This window comes from Haliotis rubra, unplaced genomic scaffold (genome assembly GCF_003918875.1).
Source record: "Haliotis rubra isolate DU_JTF1 unplaced genomic scaffold, ASM391887v1 Scf6, whole genome shotgun sequence".
Lineage (NCBI taxonomy): Eukaryota > Metazoa > Mollusca > Gastropoda > Lepetellida > Haliotidae > Haliotis > Haliotis rubra.
Window position 1 is genome coordinate 5,525,609 of NW_025767301.1, and position 19,701 is coordinate 5,545,309.

Genomic DNA, 19,701 nt, shown 5'->3' on the forward strand with positions numbered 1-19,701 from the left:
TGCTAGCCCACTGAGATACCATGCCGCAGTGAAGCATGAATACCCCACTCAGACACATTATACTGACTCGAAGTTCTTGTTGTACCCATTAATGCCGAGCGCCAGGCAGGGACCAACAAGTACCATATTTTAACGTCTTTTGGTATGACGTGGTCGGGGATCGAACCCGCGACCTTCCGCTCTCCGGGCGGACGCTCTAACCACTACACCACGGAGGCCAATCCAAAAGAAAATGTATCTTGTCTTCCTAACAATGACAGAGCGGACAAATTGTCTCACACAGGGGGTTGGGTTTTTTGTTGTAACGACCTGTTTCTATACGTAATTGAAGATTTCCGCAGCGTAGTTTAGTCAGGTTACTTCTCTTAGCTCTGTTGATGATTCGTAAGTATGGCTCAGGATGTCGATCTTTCTTGAATAATCTGTGGGTTCGAAGCTTATTTCCATTTACTTTGTTCTTGTCGTTCAACATTTCCGTACACCACATTTCCTCATCTAGCTTCATTAAAAATCTTTTCATTCATTACGAGATCCTGATACAAAATGTACGGAAAGACAAACTAAAGGTGTAAACGGAAAAAGACAATCTTAATGTGTCGGAGTGTTATAGCAAATTCTACATCAAACCTTTTGAGTGAGTGAGTAAATGAGTGAGTGAGTGAATGAGTTTAGTTTTACGGCGCTTTTAGCAATATTCCAGCTATATCACAGCATGGGACACTAGAAATGGGCTTCACACATTGTACCCATGTGGGAATCGAACCCGGGTCTTCTAGGTGACGAGCGAACGCTTTAACCACTCGGCTACCCCGCCGGCCCAAACCTTTAAGGTCCGTATCTATGTTTTCATTGTTATTGAAGCAATGCATTATTAAATGACGTTGCTTCCAGTACACATTTTTCATAATAATTCAAGGGAAATAACCCTTCCAGACCCTATGCCAGAATGGAAGTGTGCTCGTGTACAACGCAGGGCTCGCGGTAACATTTAGCCGCCTTTGTATCAGTTTATGGTGGTTGCCAGGGTGGGGCAGGGTACGCTCACCTTTCCACGAACACCTGGTATCATCACTATCTGATTGTAATTCATGAGCACATTGTCATGATAAAGTCGTTGTTGGACAATTGACTCTACTTTTAGAAGAGATTTTGTATAGACGTGGAAACAGGTTTGTCGCTTGTAATTTCATATAACATTTGGTTCCCGTGACAGTATGTTTTGTTCAGTTAACACTGTCAGCAACGTTTGTGTGAGTCTGTCATACCGACCCTGAAGCAAATAAAAATGAAGAAAGTCTCAGGGCTCCTTTTTATTATATTTTGGTTTGTTTTCACTATGAGCCTTTTTTGTGTAAAATATGTTCATTTCAGAGACTATTTGTTGGTCTACGTTTGTGTGACCTGTAAGTACTATAATTATGTCAATATGTGTCTGTCTCACAGTCTCTGAACCACACTATTTCCCCTTCTGTCTAGCCCTTCGTGCAACGCTAAAGCCCTAAATGAAGCAAGTCTAGATTTCCCCAGAATCTCCCAACTCACTGGGGCCCCTTTTCAATTTAAATGGGTTTATTTGTTACTATCAAGATTATATATATTCAGGGACTAAGCGTCAGTCACCATCTGGCCCCAATCTGTTCCTTGTTCTGTCAACGCCATAGCTGGGCCTGTGTGTTTCATTAGAGGGAAGCTGAAATGTCCTTATGTAAAAGTCTATGGTTTAAATATGATCTGTTATAGGCTGTTATTGATAATTCATAATAAGACTTTAATTCTGATATGCCAGTACCGGGATACGTCATTCTACTGATGATCTGTTCGTAAAATAGGGCACACAACTGTACTGTCACTAGTTTATCAGTGCTCGTTCACGAGTTAAGATGAAGATTTATAGAGAGGGAAATATTTTGAGTTTGACAATCAGACTAGTTTCGCTCTGTGGATGTCAGTGTCATCCCATCTGACTGAAGGTTAAGTTAATTTATGCCATATCATAGTTTCCCAGCATCGATCGTCATCAACATCTCAGAAAGCACTGACGAGGGAAGCGGCAACTTCACATGCCTGTCTATAATGATGAAATCTGTTTTTCAAGAGGTTTTGATTGGTACACGTGTAAAAAGCAGTAAGACACAACATATTGTCCCACATGGTGCAGTATTCATTTTGTTTGCCAACCATAGCCACATTTGTTGTTGTGGATATCAGTCATGATCTCTTCGTCAACATCTGTGACATCAGGGGCGGTGGGGTAGCCTAGTGGGTAAAGCGTTCGCTCGTCACGCCGAAGACCCGTGTTCGATTCCCCACATGGGTAAAATGTGTGAAGCCCATTTCGGTGTCCCCCGCCGTGATATTGCTGGAATATTGCTAAAGCGGCGTAAATTGAAACTCACTCACTCACTCTGTGACATCAATATCTTCTTCCTAGGAACAACTGAACCAACACACCAAAAACAAACCATATGACAAGATTAAAAATATGAATCATCATCAAGCTCTTTCTCCTTGATTATGCGTTATGGTTGTATCATTTGATTGGTGTTTACAGCCGCAGTTAGCAATATTCCAGCTATCACAGTGACCAACAGCATGAGTATCGATCTGCACAATTAGGATACGATGACATGTGTTAACCTAGTCAGCGAGTCTGACCAACCGATCCCGTTAGTCGCCTCTTACGACGCTGTATAAAGGTAGTCGACATAATAATCAATACACATTTCTCATAGCTGGGGGAGAAAGTTTAATGCATCATGAGGGTTTAATGTAGTCATAAGATAATAAAGGTTCGATACAACCGGCAAATGGTCTGACGTCCGGCGACTAACGGGATCATGTGGTCGGGCCGGTTGACTTGGTTGACACATGTCATCGGTTCCCAATTGAGCAGATCGATGCTCATGCTGTTGATCAGTGGATTGTCTGGTCAAGACTCGATTATTTACAGACCGCCGCCATATAGCTGGAATATTGCTGAGTGTGGCGTAAAACTAAACTCACTCACTCACTTTGTAAGCAAAACAAACGATCTTTTTCATTAATGGATAATACTTATATACTTAATACTTAAACATATTCAGAACCCCATTGCACAAAGTCACAATGCAATGTTATTGCTAAGACACTTAAAAGTCCATTCTGTAGTATGGTAGTGACCATCACCTTACTGTCACGGTCACTTGTGGAGCGGAGACCAGCTATATACTGAATATATGGTAAGAGATGGTTAATCAGTGATCCTTTGTATATGTTGCCTCACCGGCACCGTTGTGAGCAGGCTGTGGGCTAGCCTAGTGGTTAAAGCTTTAGGTTACAGTCAGGGCCTCGGAGCTTTTAATGAGTTTCAATTTCCATCTTGGACACATCAGGGGCAAAAATGATGTTTGAAACATTTTCCTGCTTCGATTTGTACGATATGCTTCCTTGTTTAATGTGATTACAATTTGACTTGTTTCATAAGGACACGGAATGAATAATCGAGGGATTTATTGTAGAGGTGTTCTCCGAAACCTTTTTTAAATTTGAAAAACAAAATCTTGGAAATTGATACCGAAAACATTTAATATTTGATGACAGCTATGTGCTTAATTAGATTTGATATTTAACATTTCTTTTGATAACATTTGCAGTAACGTATGGCTTCATTACATGGAGCAACCAGTCAACCACCGCATGAATGACCACATGGTGTCTCTGTATACAACGTGATTGCTGACATATCATTACTACCAGGGTGTCTGTATACAACGTACATGCCTACATACCATTACTACCAGGGTATTTGCATACAACGTACACGCTTAAATATCATTACTATCATGGTTTCTGTATACAACTTACATGTTCCCATATCATCACTACCAGGGTGTCTGTATACAGCGTTCATGCATCACATATCATTACTATCATGGTATATGTATACAACTTACATGTTCCCATATCATTACTACCAGGGTATCTGTATACAACGTACATGCTCACATACCATTACTTGATTACACGGGTATCTGTATACAACGTACATGCTTACACATTATTACTACCAGTGTGTCTGTATACAAAGTAATGCCTACATATCATTACTTGACCACACGGGTATCTGTATACAATGTACATGCTTACATATCATTACTTCCAGGGCATCTGTATACAACGTACATCCTTACATACCACTACTACCAGGGTATCTGTATTCAACCTACATGCCTACATATCATTACGAATAGGATGTCTGCATACAACGTAATGCCTACACATCATTACTTGACCACACGGGTGTCTGTATACACCGTACATGCTTACATATCTTTACTTCCAGGGTATCTGTATACAACGTACATGCTTACATATCTTTACTTCCAGGGTATCTGTATACAACGTACATGCTTTCATATCTTTACTACCAGGGTATCTGTATACACCGTGCATGCTTACATACCATTACTTCCAGGGTATCTGAATACACCGTCCATGCTTACATACCATTACTACCAGGGTATCTGTATACACCGTCCATGCTTACATATCTTTACCTCCAGGGTATCTGTATACACCGTGCATGCTTACATACCATTACTTCCAGGGTATCTGAATACACCGTCCATGCTTACATACCATTACTACCAGGGTATCTGTATACACCGTCCATGCTTGCATATCTTTACCTCCAGGGTATCTGTATACAACTTACATGCTTAAATACCATTACTACCAGGGTATCTGTATACATCGTCCATGCTTACATATCTTTACCTCCAGGGTATCTGTATACAACTTACATGCTTACATACCATTACTACCATTGTATCTGTATACAACGTACTTGCCTACATACCATCACCACCGGGTATCTGTATACAACGTACATGCTTTATCATTACTACCAGGGTATGTGTATACAACGTACATGCCTACAAACCATTACTCCCATTGTATCTGTATACAACGTACATGCCTACATACCATCACTACCGGGTATCTGTATACAACGTACATGCTTTATCATTACTACCAGGGTATGTGTATACAACGCACATGCTTATATATCATTACTGATAGGGTATCTGTACATACTTACACATTATTACTACCAGGGTGTCTGTATACAACGTACATGCCTACATACCATCACTACCAGGGTATCTGTATACAACGTACATGCTTTATCATTTCTGATAGGGTATCTGTATACAACGTACATGCTTACATATTATTTCTACCAGGGTGTCTGTATACAAGGTACCGATTTATCCGATACACAGATCACACATTGAGATACTATAGATTGGTATGCACAGATTGGTATAGAAATATTATAGATTGGTATGTACAGAGTGTTTATACAACGAAAAGGATATACCTGATAGGATATACATTGATTGGAAGCCACTTATGAAAACAGTGATAGGAAGACACACATCAAAGCAGGTATTGTAATTAGGAGCAACATGGGAAAACATGTACAGTGAATCGGAAGCTTAGTTTTCTATGCACGAAGTATCACCGATACTTTGTGCTCTTTCATACGAGTACGGGGTAGAATAGGTCTTCAGCAACCCATGTGCTTGCCATAAAAAAGGCGACTATCTTGTCGTAAGAGGCGACTAACGGGATCGGGTGGTCAGTTTCGCTGACTTGGTTGACACATGTCATCGGTTCCCAATTGCGCAGATCGATGCTCATGCTGTTGATCAGTGGATTGTCTGGTCCAGACTCGATTATTTACAGACCGCCGCCATATAGCTGGAATATTGTTGAGTGCGGCGTAAAACTAAACTCACTCACTCACTTCATACGAGTGCATACATAACCAAATCGATTTTGCTATCTGTGCTTCAGTATGAGTAGTTCATTAATGGATAATACTTATATACTTAATACTTAAAAAATACTCAGGACCCCGTTGCACAAAGTCACAGTGCAATGTTATTGCTAAGACAATTGAAAGTCCATTCTGTAGTATGGTAGTGACCATCACCTTACTGTCACGGTCACTTGTGGAGCGGAGACCAGCTATATACTGAATGTATGGTAAGAGATGGTTAATCAGTGATCCTTTGTATATGTTGCCTCACCGGCACCGTTGTGAGCAGGCTGTGGGCTAGCCTCGTGGTTAAAGCGTTCGCCCGTCACACTGAAGACCAGGGTTTGACTCCCAACTTGAGGAACCCATATGCCGTGTCCCCAGCCGTGATATTTCTGGAAAGTGGATAAAGACGGCGTAAAGCAACATACACCAAGATATGTTTCATTTAGGGGTGGAAATATAAAGACACACGACTGAAGAGCTTATAGTACGCATTCAATAAAGAAGTACGCGATCGTATCCGGTCAGTTGCACATAAATACCAAAGCAGGACACACATCGGTTACAGATCTTACTCAGAATTGCTGCCGAGCAAACAGTTATCGTTGACAGATATCATAAGGAAATGGTTATTATCGAAGAGGAAGTTTAGTAGAGGAAATTGAGACTACAAATGATCAATTATCAGAGTTGTGATAGGCACAATGTTATTCTGGGATAGTATTGATCACGTCGACCTGCTACTGGTCGTAAAAAAAGATGGAATGATTCGGGTGGTGAGGTCGGGCGGTTAGTTTGGGTTAATAGCGCGTCACTCATGAAGATCTTCAGCAACCCATGCTTGTCGTAAAAGGCGATTAACGGGATCGGGTGGTCAGGCTCGATGACTTGGTTGACACATGTCATCCTATCCCAGTTGTGTAGATCGATGTTCATGCTGTTGATCATTGGATTGCCTGGTCCAGAGGTTATAAAATGCCCAAGTATCAATTGTCTGGGTTCTTAAATCGTTCACTAACAATTTGATGGTGTTGGTCTTTCGAGGACGAAAGCTCGAAAACGGTACAAAACTAAGCATTCAAATTTGGCACAAAGATAGTTCGATAATTACTCTTAATGTTGGTGTAATTTGTTTTTCGTTTATACAGCAATGATACCTTAAACTTTGATATGTTCATGCATCTTTACGGAAACGTAGCCGAAGCTAGACATTGTTCTGCAGGCTCATGGGCTTGTATAATGACAGAATGAAAAGATATTTGGTATGATTACGCGCATGTGTCTTCTATTTTACAGCATGAAGTTTCGGGACAATGTGGCCTAAACAAATATAGATACTGACAATTTTCCTACACCTAAAACATGAAACCTGCTCACCTCTCGCGTGATAGATCGTTCACTTCCATGCTATGATTTTTTTCCTGCCGTTCACCGCTCCTACAGTGTGCAAATAGTGATGACGATAAGTATTACAGAAACGCCACCACTCAAAAGGTGAAATTGGGTATTCTGATAATATAATACGACTTAACACAGTCGGCATAACAAGAATAACAGTTTTTAAAAAGATGATATGGTAGCTGCTGACGACGAAACACTTCTGTGTTGATATATAGTCTTCAGAGGGACAACCCATTTACATATGAGTTCACTGATAGCGGAAGTAAGTAGTGGAGGGATGACGGAACTGCCAAGGCGTTTTCATATGCAGCACGTGGTCTGCCAGTTTAGCTGTTATACACAATAACAGATGTCCTGACCTGTGACAGTCACTTATCTTCCTGTTCGGCCAAGCAGGAACTGGTGCTCTGACTGCAGTCCAGCATCACACCCGTGAAAGCAAGCCCGGTAGCACACCCGTCAAGCAGCAAGGTAGGATGGGTTGAACACTTGTGATCTTAACGAACTGGGTAACATCAGGTTTTTGTCGTTGTATGGAAACCATTGTAATGTTAATTGAGAACCAATACCGTACTCATGGCTTGCTATATGGAGGAGCGAGGAAGTAAATCGTAAATCACCACGCCGGCTCATCAGTTCCCTGGTGGTCCATTGAGAAATAGGAGTTTGTTACGACGTGTTCGTTACGACATGTTCCCTTCGTAACACCAGCGTACATCACTGGCAAAGTTATATACGCAGTTCATTGTCTTTCCGGTACGTTTGTAGGATATGCCTGCTCGTTTTCCCAGTATTTGTTAAATCCATTCCAAATCAATACCCAATAAACCGTTTTATCTGTTAAGCATCCTTAGACAATGTATGCATTTTTACTGCATAAAATCAAAAATGTTATTATGCGTCTATATTTTTTCATAAAACATTTTGTACCTATTAATATATACGGAAGTCATGTTTGTAACCTGGGCCTAGATTTTCGAAGCTCTCTTAAAGCTATGCTAGTCGTAAGTTAATGTTAATGTATGGCACTTACGACTATCTTAGCTCTAAGAGAATTTCGAAATCTAGGCCCTGGTTTGTAACATGGTTGAAAATGATTTGTTTTACATGTCTTATCTGCCGTCTAAAGACTGGTGGGATTTTCACACTGACTCTTGAGAATACTATGCAAGTACATTTCCGTCATGTGTTTACATGTTGTTTGCAACAACATGAGTTCTTGGGCATGTCTTGCATTTGAGTAAATAACTCTTCCTTTTTATGAACTCAAGACATACATATGTGTGAATATGTGCAAAAATCAATCATTAGTATCAGTAATTTGATTTTAAGATAATACATATATTGAACACAGTAGTATATACAATGATAGTCCGAGATCAATTTCAAGAAAGGTTGCTGTAAAGCTTTATTTCATAAATAAAGCTTTTGTCAGGCCCTTAGATCTCGCCACCATTGTATATACTACTTTTGAATCCCCAGTTAACTTCCTGGTCACTATGGCCGCGAACTTACACTTTCCTGATCACTCTATGTCGTGTTGACCTCGATGAAACAGTTTAATGTGAATCGCCTATGATCTCTTTGGTGTTCGTAATAAAGGCTTGCTGGGCTTTTCGTACCCCTTGTTCTATGTACTTTTTTCTCTCGTCTTCGCTGATAGCAGACTTACGAGACTTGGACCGGATTTCTTGTTTCATCTTACGGTACTTTTCGAGTTCAGAGAGGATTGAACGAAATTCCTCCTCTGAGATCTTACTGTCAGTGAGTGCCGTGGAAATACGCTCACTTACCGTGTTCAGCTTTGCTTCAGCCAGAACCCTTATCTCGTCGTGTTTCAGTGTCTTACGATGCAGTCTGCAGGATGCAAACTTAAACACCAACCCTACCACCCCTACAACCCCAGCTGTTATTTCAATACCTAGCACTATAGGTGCGGCCACGATGGTGGCCAACAATCCAACACCTGCCGCCCCTAGTCCCATGCTGGTTGTCGTAAGGACAGTATCAGCCCCATCCACGATATTGAAAGCTCTATGGTACATCTTGCATAGTGCTTTCCGTGTGTCGCGGTCTTGTTCGAGTTGGCGTTTTACATCAATATGTGTGTGTCTCAAGCGGAACCCGTCTACGGTTTCCAGTGTCTTCGACTTCCTCTACGACTGGGTACAGACCCATCCTGTGTGCATATAATATATCTTATGAGATATTTTAGATTCTTGTATAGGAAGATACGGGAAAGGTCAATAGGTAACTTCTGGTCTATACTAACCCCCCGGCGGTCTATTGGGGGGGGGGCAGTAATCTCAGTAGGAGGTCCCGACTCACTTGTATGACGATACGGCAACGTATGCGGCCTCGTATTTCGGTGTCGTCCCAATGTACTGTCACCCCAGGTAAAAGTTGCAGGCCTGAACCCTTAACAGCGCCCCTAAGATAGACTTCTATGATGAGTGTGGAGCTTGGTGCCATAGTCATAAGACCTGATAGGGCATCGGGTGAGTCGGCCCTTAACTCTGACTCCAGAGATGAAACTAACATGTTGCCCGGGCGACCTGGTATTTGGGAAACTATCACCCTTCCTAACTCGGAATGAAAGACGTGAGAGCGAAGCCGTTGTTCCTAATTTCAGTGACATGTCTACGTTCGTTTAAAGAGATGTAAGGTGCGGTGAGGGTCACGTTGATCACCCATTCGAGTTCCGTAAAGTCTGTCAGAGACACCGGCCTATACATGTTGCCTCCAAAGTGCAGGACTTACACGGTGCTGCCCACAGGGGGCCAATCGAACCCCTCTGTGTCTCCTAGGTCTCTAAGCGTGACGTTGGGGCGATGATGATGTGGCATTGCTATAATACTATTACAAGATAGTTTCCAATTGTCTTTCTGATAGTAGTTCAGGGGTGCACCTCACCCCCATGAGGTGTATGTTGTCGGGTAGGAAGATCTTGGTGAGGGATATTGTGTCTTCCACGGTCACGGTGACCCCCTGCAGACTGGTCTGGGAGTCGACACCCAGCCGCACGTAAACAGTGCAAACGTGATACTGGTGTTGTTTCCCCCACCAGAGTTTGATCCCCTTCACGACTTCGACTTCGTCCTGCGATGGTTCCCCTAGGTAGACTTGGATGGCCAGCTTGGAATTTGCTGGTAGACCTTCCAGGATTTTGACCACACCGCGGAATTCAGACACCAACTCCAATGCCACGTCTTCAAACCCCGGTTTACTCGATAGCATGTGGGCCGCCATACTCGAGAGTGGGCTGATGATTACACTACGCTTCCGCACTGGGATGTAAGCCACGAGCAGGGTTCCGTTGTTCACGATTGGTATACCACCCATCTATTATCACCGATGCGAACTAGGTCGAACCGAGTGTTGAGGGCCGCTCCTGAGGTATCTACTATATCACCTAGTGTTCTACCGATGGAGGGGACTTGAACGCGTTTGTAAATGTTGTTTTTCAGTTGCAAGGCGTACAATTTACCATCTACTCCTGGGTCGTCGAATCGGCGTGTGTCCCCGAGGTCGGAGATCCCCACATTGACGCATTTTCCCAACTTCATTCTGGGACCTTGTGCGCTAGTCATTTTATGTGCAGCGTTATGCTGAGGTATCCTATATTCACAGGATTATGCTTTATATCTAAAACCGATATTACCAACTCAGGGATGGTCCCCCGAGTTAACCTCTTGTACTGCCGCGGTGAAAACGACTCGGTTCTGCCGTCGTTGTATTTCTGCGTTTTCACCGGTACGGCTCTCAGTATCGTGGAAGGGTGACCACCTTGAATGTTGTCCGTCGTGCTCAGCTGACCGAGATGAATGCACAGCTCTCGGTATGGTACTAGGTCGGGTAACTTCGTGCCTGTGACGGTAGTTGTGGGTTTTATCTCGTCCGGCGGCATCCCGAGTGTCCTCGCCAATGGTCGACCGAGTCTCAAGGTGTTTATTCCGTTGTTGGTTAACACCACTGTGCCGTTTGAGTCGTTTATCTTGAGTTCAGCTCCCAAGGGTTTGAAGACCTCGTTGCTTAGCGAGCACACGCTGTAGTAGCCGTCAGTTATCTGGTTGCGGGCGCCACTGACGAACAGCTTGTTGTTGCTGGCATTGATGTTGGTCCATCGCGGCAGGTAGGTGATATCGCAGAGTGCGACTTCGAGTTGGCCCGACGTGTTATCGATCGCGTGCATCAGCTGAACGGACTCGCCGCTCGTTATTCCTTGAAGTGTTACGTACATGTTAGAGTATATATACCCATTATATAATACTTTTAAAATGTACAAACCGGGAGTGTTTTACCCTAAACTGGACATAGATTTCCCGCACATGAAGATCGTGGTCAACGCTGCTGGGTTGTATTTCGGAGCTCAGTTTATAGATGTGTTTGACAGGTATAGGTTTTCGGTGACTAACGTCAAGGCAGTCCACGCCTGGTTCAACACCCCTATGCAGTTCTGGCAAAATCAACTCAACTTCGCTGTGTTGTGCGCTACAACGGGGTGCGGCTTGACATTGAGTGACACTCGGCGGGGCCCGCTGGGTAGGTCTGTGTTCACGTTTCACGTGTACTACCAGGTCAGACGTAAAGAGATCAGCGCTCTGCTCCCACAGGATAAAGCATGGGACGCAGTAAACAACCCGTACGATAGACGGGCCTACGAACGCGTTTGCAACGAATTCAAGTTAGATACCGAAGACGGATTGGCGTTTGCCGGGCCCGAACCATAGGTTGGGTATCCCCATCGTTTACACTTTGCCCCTCGTGGAAGCCAGCGAAAAGATGAAAGAATGGGGGTACAAGTCGTATCATTACATCACAACAAACGAGTGGGATGACCGTTACATGGCTTTCGATGACAGCAAGGATTACCGAGTCTGGAGGTTCGAGCAGGGGCCCGCGGATGACTGGAAAAAGTTCATGCTGGACACATCGAGAGGATTCACTCATGCCGGCATCGAACGCTTGAACGGCTTGATTCGAACGTATGTGTGGGCCGTGCTGGGCGCTCAGAATCAAACGTGTTCTGGTATCATCAGTACGGGTACTGCTTTAGACGTGCAGAAACACGCAGATGTGCTCATCGATTTCGTTCAGTTTCCCCATGTTGTTCACGAGTTCTCCGCATACACGTTTCATGGCTTCGTCTAGGCCTCGCAGTTCTCGAACAGGAAATTCGAAACCCGGTAAGGGTTTGTCATGGTATGTGGCCAATATTTTTTCGATACTGTCTGATGTTTCTTTAACACGTTGGGGCACATCACCTTCACCGCTGATTTCGGCCCTGATGTTTTGCAGATCTTGGATGACCTTCGGGGGAAGCTTAGGCCGTATGCCACCGTAATCTATGAAGCCTAGTTCATCACGGATCAGTTGCCCACCATAACGACCGACTAGCGTAGACAAGGCAAGCGGTTTTCTCGTGCGCTTATTCACGAGATCGATCTCCGGATGAGCTTTCAATCGCAGTGTGCCCTTCTTATCGATGGTAAACTTGGAATAGTCTAGCCCCAACAGATAGACGTAGTTTCTATCTGACTTCCACACGTTGTAATGATCGTCGACGGTTGATTTTAAAAGTTCATTGCTAACGGCGTCGCTCATGAATGAGGTGTCATCGTAATCCCCATCATCGAGCGCACCAGCGCCAAAATCGTCCATTGGGATGTCCTTATGACCGCCTTCAGCCATTATTTATATTAAACTTTTATATTTTATCTATATAACAATGTATGGTAGGAAACTTTCCGAAGATTAAGAGAGCCTCTAGGCGTCAGAGCCGTGTGCCAGTCAGTGACCATCACCAACAATCCCAGCAAGATAGACCAGAATCAAACGCTGCTGGTAAGACCTCCGACAACGACAAACGCGAGCTAGTGCGGAACGTAGGTCGGGCCATCATCAAGAAAACCACCATCAAGATCAGCGGTAACGAGGTGCTGAGCATCGACGACAGTGACGTCTTTCACTGCTACGGGGACCTTTGGAAAAAGCGAGGGAGAACGCGTCAATGACGTGTACCAAGGCATCAGCAAATCGACTCGGTTGCGCGTGGGGTACGGCTTCACGGCAGACCAGCTAGACAAGATCTCGGCCGTTGAAAAGGCCATCGCCCAAGCATATGGGAGCCGGTTCTGCGTGCCGCTCGACTTCGAGTTGCTCACTGGGCATGCGCCATTTTACCAGGCCGCGCTGGGTGATAGGCTGGAATACGAGCTCACGTTTAACGACTACAGCAAAGTAGTGCGTACGCCGAACGGTGATGAGGCCAGTTACGCCATCGACAACATCTCTCTGGAGTTCGACATGGTAACTAGCCCAGAGCTGGCCAGGCAGGTTCGAAACCAGTACTCGGGGAAGGTGGCCATCCTCTACGATACTGTCCTGCGGCATAGAATGATAGAACGGGATAAGAGCGACACTGTGTGGAACATCAACCTGAACGTGCCGGCGCGATCGATGAAAGGCATCCTGGTCGTCCCCGTGGAGGATTACGAGCTGCTCCGAAGGGACAGCGAGAAGTTTTTCAACCCCGAGATTGAAAAGGTGGAAGTGACCATCGAGGGCGTGCCTAACCAGTTGTTCAGCCATGGTATGAGGGCATACCAGCAGTGGGATGAGATAAAAAAGCTGCCGGCTATCAAACAACACCTACACATAGCCAAGGACCTGGACCTATCCTCCGTGCAGATCGGGGAATACCTAACCACCAATTACGCGCTGTGGTTGGACATGCGATCCACGGATGACGATAAATTGTATGGCAGCCGCCGCCGCTTTGACAACGGCAGCGAGGGGATAACCATCCAGATCACCAAGAAGGCTCAACCCGCGGGCAAGTTGAAATTATATCTGTACGTGATTATGGACGCGCAACTTAATATAGACAATGGGAGATTCGTGCAAGCCATCTATTGATCTACCCCGCGACCCGCACTGCGCTATAGTGTGCGGGCAGACGGGCTGTGGGAAGACCCTTTTCGTGTTGGATATGCTGGAGGGGTACTACCGGGATGTGTTTGATAACATTGTTATCATGTACCCTACTCTGCACATGAATAGACCTTGGGTGATGACGGACCCGGACGTACACATAGTCGACCCGGGGACACGTCTGCAGGACTGGTTGAAAGCTTATCACGGAAAATTTCAAGGGGAGTCAACGCTGTTCATACTGGACGACTGCAGCGCTAATCGAGAGATAACAAAAAAGAAAGACATGCTATCGTACCTGGCCTTCTCTGGCCGGCACGCAAAGCACAGCGTCTGGGTGCTGACGCAGAAGTTCAACTCGGTGTTGAAAGACCTCAGGGAGCAGACGCGATGGGTGGCCTTATTCCACTGCAAGGACAGGGATTCATTCGAGGAGTGTTTGAGAGAGAACGATGTGATGAACAGACTAGAACGAGAACGTGTGAAGAAACAGCTCGCTGAAACTAAGCATGCTAAGCTCGTGCTCAAGACCGACCAACCCATGGCCTATAGGGTGTTTTAGCTTAGCAATGCTTAGCAAATGCTTAGCAAATGCTTAGCAAATGCTTAGCTCTTAGCACTTAGCAGTTATAGTTATGACTTTTTTTGTAGTGCTCATCGTGTGCAACTTAACCTTCATCTCGCTATGTTTCACCTACATCGGGTATTATATTATTAAAACTAAACCTTGCTTATTACATTATAAGATGTAGTGTGATGAACTGCTCGAACAACTGTTGGTGCCGCAGGATGATAAGAGTGACGACAAGCGAGAGAGACTGGTAGCTGGCTGTTGGTGGTAAAGCCAAACAACACTTTGGGGACTACACTCCCGATAAAATTCACAAAATGTCAGCCGAAGAAATCGATAAGCTGTACGCGAGATACGAGGCTAGACTCGGGGCCGAGATGACGAAAACTATAGGATCGGCTATGACCCAGATCTACACTGGTATAGCGTCGTACTTCCTTCCCATTCCCCTGGAACGTCGACTTTACCTGTGGGAGGACCTTCAGAAAGACCCGTTTATTGAACACGCCTTGAGCTCTGTCAGCTGCGTGCTGTACCACAAATACGGGATGTTTTTAGCCCCGGTGACGGCGGCGATCATCAGAGCAAAGCATTGCCAATTTAAGGAGGGAAAAAATAATAGTATAGGTATACAAGATGGATGCTGTCCAAGAAATGAGCCCAATTCCACAGGAGGGGAACGCTCCCCAGGAGGAGAATCCTACAGTCACCAGGAAGAAGAACCCTAAGAGAGTCGCCGCTGGTAGAAAAGGTGGTTTAACCAAGCATCACAAGAGTAACTACACATGGAGCCCTCCACTCCTGTGGATTGCAGGCGCAACTGCTGCCGCGGCTCTCTCATTATTCATGTTATATAATAAACAACCCAACACTCCACCCCCAGCACCACAACCACAATCAGAGGTCAACCCACATATCATGTTATAAATATATATTTTTATATCATATACATAATGTCTGAGGGGAAAACGTTCGTCAACGATGCATACCACGCCACCATTGTTGCCAGTCTAGCCGTAGGGTACGATCGGTTGACCAAAATGGTGCTTAAACAACCGACTATCAAGCTAGATTTCAACCTGCAGGATATGGGCATGCTCATAATGAACCTGGGTATGGCGATGGCCACCAAGGACATCCTCGTAAAACAAGGGATAATACCGGAAAATATTTTGAAGTAAATATAAACATATATAGGATGGCTACGATCGCCATGATGGTCGGCAGGGTGTTAGTAAACACCCTGGCATTTTCCGGGAGTAATTTCCTCTTCTCGAAACTACGGGAATCGAACGCGGCCGAGATAGAGGCGGAACGAAAACGACTACGATATAGCCGTGGATAAACTGCAAGCCGCGCAAGCTGAGTACGCGAAGAAACGTATACAGAGGATCGATTACATTAACGAACAACTCCAGCGTGAGAACCATGCCGTTAAAACATTCAAGAACGTTGAAGACGCAACGAGAGAATTATACCTGCTAACCGGTAAACGGCTAGAACCACTCCATAAGCCCACACTCGCTCAGTACTACACACCATCCCTGGGGCAAAAGGACCGGGAATTGATCTTCATCGCCCTGGGTCTAGCAGCGACTGCGTTGATCATAAAGCAATTAGACTAAGTACTCATATGAGTATACCAAAGATGAGACCCACCCGTACCTATGTGAATAAATACTTATGGGGAAGACCGAGCCCTGCGGTAGGAGATGTAAGACTGAGGGGTACTGCTGTTTTCATATGAGAAGTATCAAAAACGGCTTCCTGAACTACACGTGCTCTGTGTGTGGTATCGGGGTGAAAGGTCACTACTGCCTATGCAAAGCTCACGGAGCAAACGTACTCAGGCACCATCTTATCTACGAGAATAAAAAGGACTACATAAAAGAACGTAGGCGCCTCCTCAGGATAGAGGTGTAAGTCCAATTAAATATTGGTGCACACCTAGGCATAATAATGAATAGTTTCGTGGAAAGTCGTTGCCGCTGGCAGGTGGATGTGGGTAAAAGTATAGATATCAGTGTCCTCAAACCTATGATTGTTGGTGAACTCTATAAGGCACTGGAAGACCTGGAGGGCTTCGCAGTTTCAATCATGGTGAAAGTACCAGAAGGGCACACTTGGAATTACTTTGATGGTGGGAAAGGAGATGTGTATCAACGCGGGGATATAGAGGAGTTTGTCGACAACTCGTTGGAAATAATACAAGAAACCCTACTATGCGCATGTTCTGGATGGGTAATCGATAAGGTCTATCTAGATATATATTAAGGCCGCCTCCTATATTTTTTATCAAGGTTGGAAGAGTTACCTCCCTTCCGGTGGTCCAATTAGAGATTGATATACTTAGGTGTGTACACAATGTCTACTACTCGAGAGCTTAGACAGATTGCGAGAGAACGAGGTGTAGTGGGTTACTCCCGAATGAGGAAACCAGAGTTGTTGAGATTACTCGACATACAACCCCCACCCACGGTAAAACAACTAAAACTCCGAGCGAAAGAGCTGGGGCTGACGGGTTATTCTCGTATGAGGAAAGCCGACCTAATCGAACGGCTGAACGACCCGTAGTAAAGACCCACACTGTGAAACAACTCAAACAGGAAGCTCGAGAGCTGGGGTTAGTAGGTTATTCCCGTATGAGGAAGCCCGAGCTAGTCGAACTATTGCGTCAGCATAAAGCTGTTGATCTAGAGTTCGTGCGCACTGAGCGCGCTGTAGGTAACTATCTGAGAGGCTGGCGCATCCATGTGGATAAGAACATAGACATCACCGACATCAAGCCTCTAATCGCTGATAAAGTTAATGAGGAACTAAACGATTTGGGAAGTATAAAGTTTCAAATCACAGTGAAAATGTCATTCGATAAACAGCAGAATGGGGCCATTGAGTACGTTCAGCCTTACTTCCGTGGTAAACAAGAAGTCGTGACTCATACTGAGACTATAGACGAGTCAATGGATATAAGTTTTCGGCAGATACGAGAATACCTAGAACGCTACACGCACATGGGTTCCGGGTGGGTCGTGGATAAAATCGATAAGGTCTATCTAGACATAGCTAACTACGTACCGTTCAGAGGCGTGTCGTACCTAGACTTACCCTCCTACTATAAGAAAAAACAGGCCATAGTCAACATCAAGAATAGAGGAGACGATTGCATGAGGTTAGCTATCAGGTCAGCCTTGTTTCCAGCTGACACTAATTCGAACAGGCCTTCTAGCTATCCCCAAGACGATGGGCTCAACTGGGATGGTATAGATGAACCCACCCCCCATATCCCAGATCACTAAAATAGAAAAACAGAATGATATAGCTATTCACGTCTTAGGACACAAAGGCAACACAATGGTCGTGCACAGGGTCAGTCCAATAAAGGGTCGCTGCGTGATCAATATATTCATGATCCAGTGAGGTGATAAGTATCACTACATGTGGATAAAACACCTCAGCAGGCTGTTGCACGATCAGTCGAAACACGTTGGGAAAAAACACTTTTGCATACGATGCCTACACGGCTTCACACAAGCTGATTTATTAGAATCCCACCGGGAGGATTGCCAAGACGGCCATACGAATCGACATGCCCAAGGAAGGCGATAATGTCCTAAAATTCGCCAACCACAAGAATCAGATGCCCGTGCCTTACATCATCTACGCTGACTTTGAAGCCTTGATTAAAAACGTTGACATCGGGCCGACCCCCAACACACACAAAACGCAGGAGTACGAGGCCTGTGGATTTGGATACGTGGTCGTCCAGTGTGATGGGGAAACGAAAGCTCCCGTAGTGTACAGGGGTCCCGACGCGGCTGAAAAGTTTCTAAAGTGTTTGCAGGAGGAAGATGAAACTATCAGGAATGCACTGTACACAGTCGCTCCCATGCGTATGACTCAAGCCGACCGGCTAGCTCACGGCGGCAGCACTCACTGTCATGTGTGGGATGGCCCGCTGAACGGCAATTCGGTGAGAGATCACTGCCATGCCACCGGTAAGGCACAGCTCACAGCGCGAGCAAGCTCAGAATCAACCCCAAGACAATCAACATCCCCGTGGTCTTCCACAACTTGAGAGGGTACGACTCTCACTTGAACATGCAGGCCATCGCGAGGGTCGACGGCAACCTGACGTGCATCCCCAACAACATGGAGAGATACGGCCTGAGGTTCATCGACTCGGTTCAGTTCCTCCTGTCGTCACTCGACAGTCTGGTCAAGGCCAACGATTCCTTCCCCATCACCGATCGATACACCGGCGCCGAGACTCGGCCCCTGCTGATGAGAAAGGGTGTTTACCCCTACGAGTACATGGATGGCTGGGCCAAGTTCGCCGAGACCCGACTACCCCCCATCAACCGATTTTACAGCAACCTGACCGACTCGACAATCACCCAAGACGATTACTGCGCTTACTGGCTGCGATTAGCGTATGGAATAAACTGGGCTGGAAGAATCTGGGTGACTACCACGATCTTGAAAGATGGGCCAGGGAGAGGTTTCATCAGAGAGGAATTATTGGTCATACCATACGGCACAATGTTGCCACCCAAGCAAAATATTTAACAGGATCAGGAAAGTGCTAGTTTGCGGTCATAGTGACCAGGAAGTTAACTGGGGATTCAAAAGTAGTATATACAATGGCGGTGAGATCTAAGAGCCTGACAAAAGCTTTATTTATGAAATAAAGCTTTACAGCGACCTTTTTGAAATTGATCTCGGACTATCATTGTATATACTACTAACACTGAATTGAAATGACATTTTTCACCACTGCCAACAAACTTTTGATTTGGGACGTATTTCTCAACAAACTATTAATTTGGGTAATGTTCCTACCCCCACATAGACATCAAATGGATGGTCACTCACTGAACTCACTCACTCACTCACCCACTTGAATTCACTGGCTTTACCACGATATTTGGAAACAATGAGTAATTGGAAACATGTTAAGAGTGAGTGAGGGAGTTTGTTTTTAGCAATA

The 19,701-nt window shown here is 45.0% G+C and overlaps 1 long non-coding RNA gene across 1 annotated transcript in view; it reads left to right on the forward strand.

The window, feature by feature from the left end:
- Positions 1 to 133: 133 nt before the first annotated feature.
- Positions 134 to 19,701, forward strand: part of LOC124255278 — a 99,185-nt gene continuing 79,617 nt past the window's right edge. Inside the window, exon 1 of the long non-coding RNA XR_006892662.1 lies at positions 134 to 566. This is a non-coding gene — a long non-coding RNA (uncharacterized LOC124255278). The remainder of the gene's footprint in view (positions 567 to 19,701) is intronic.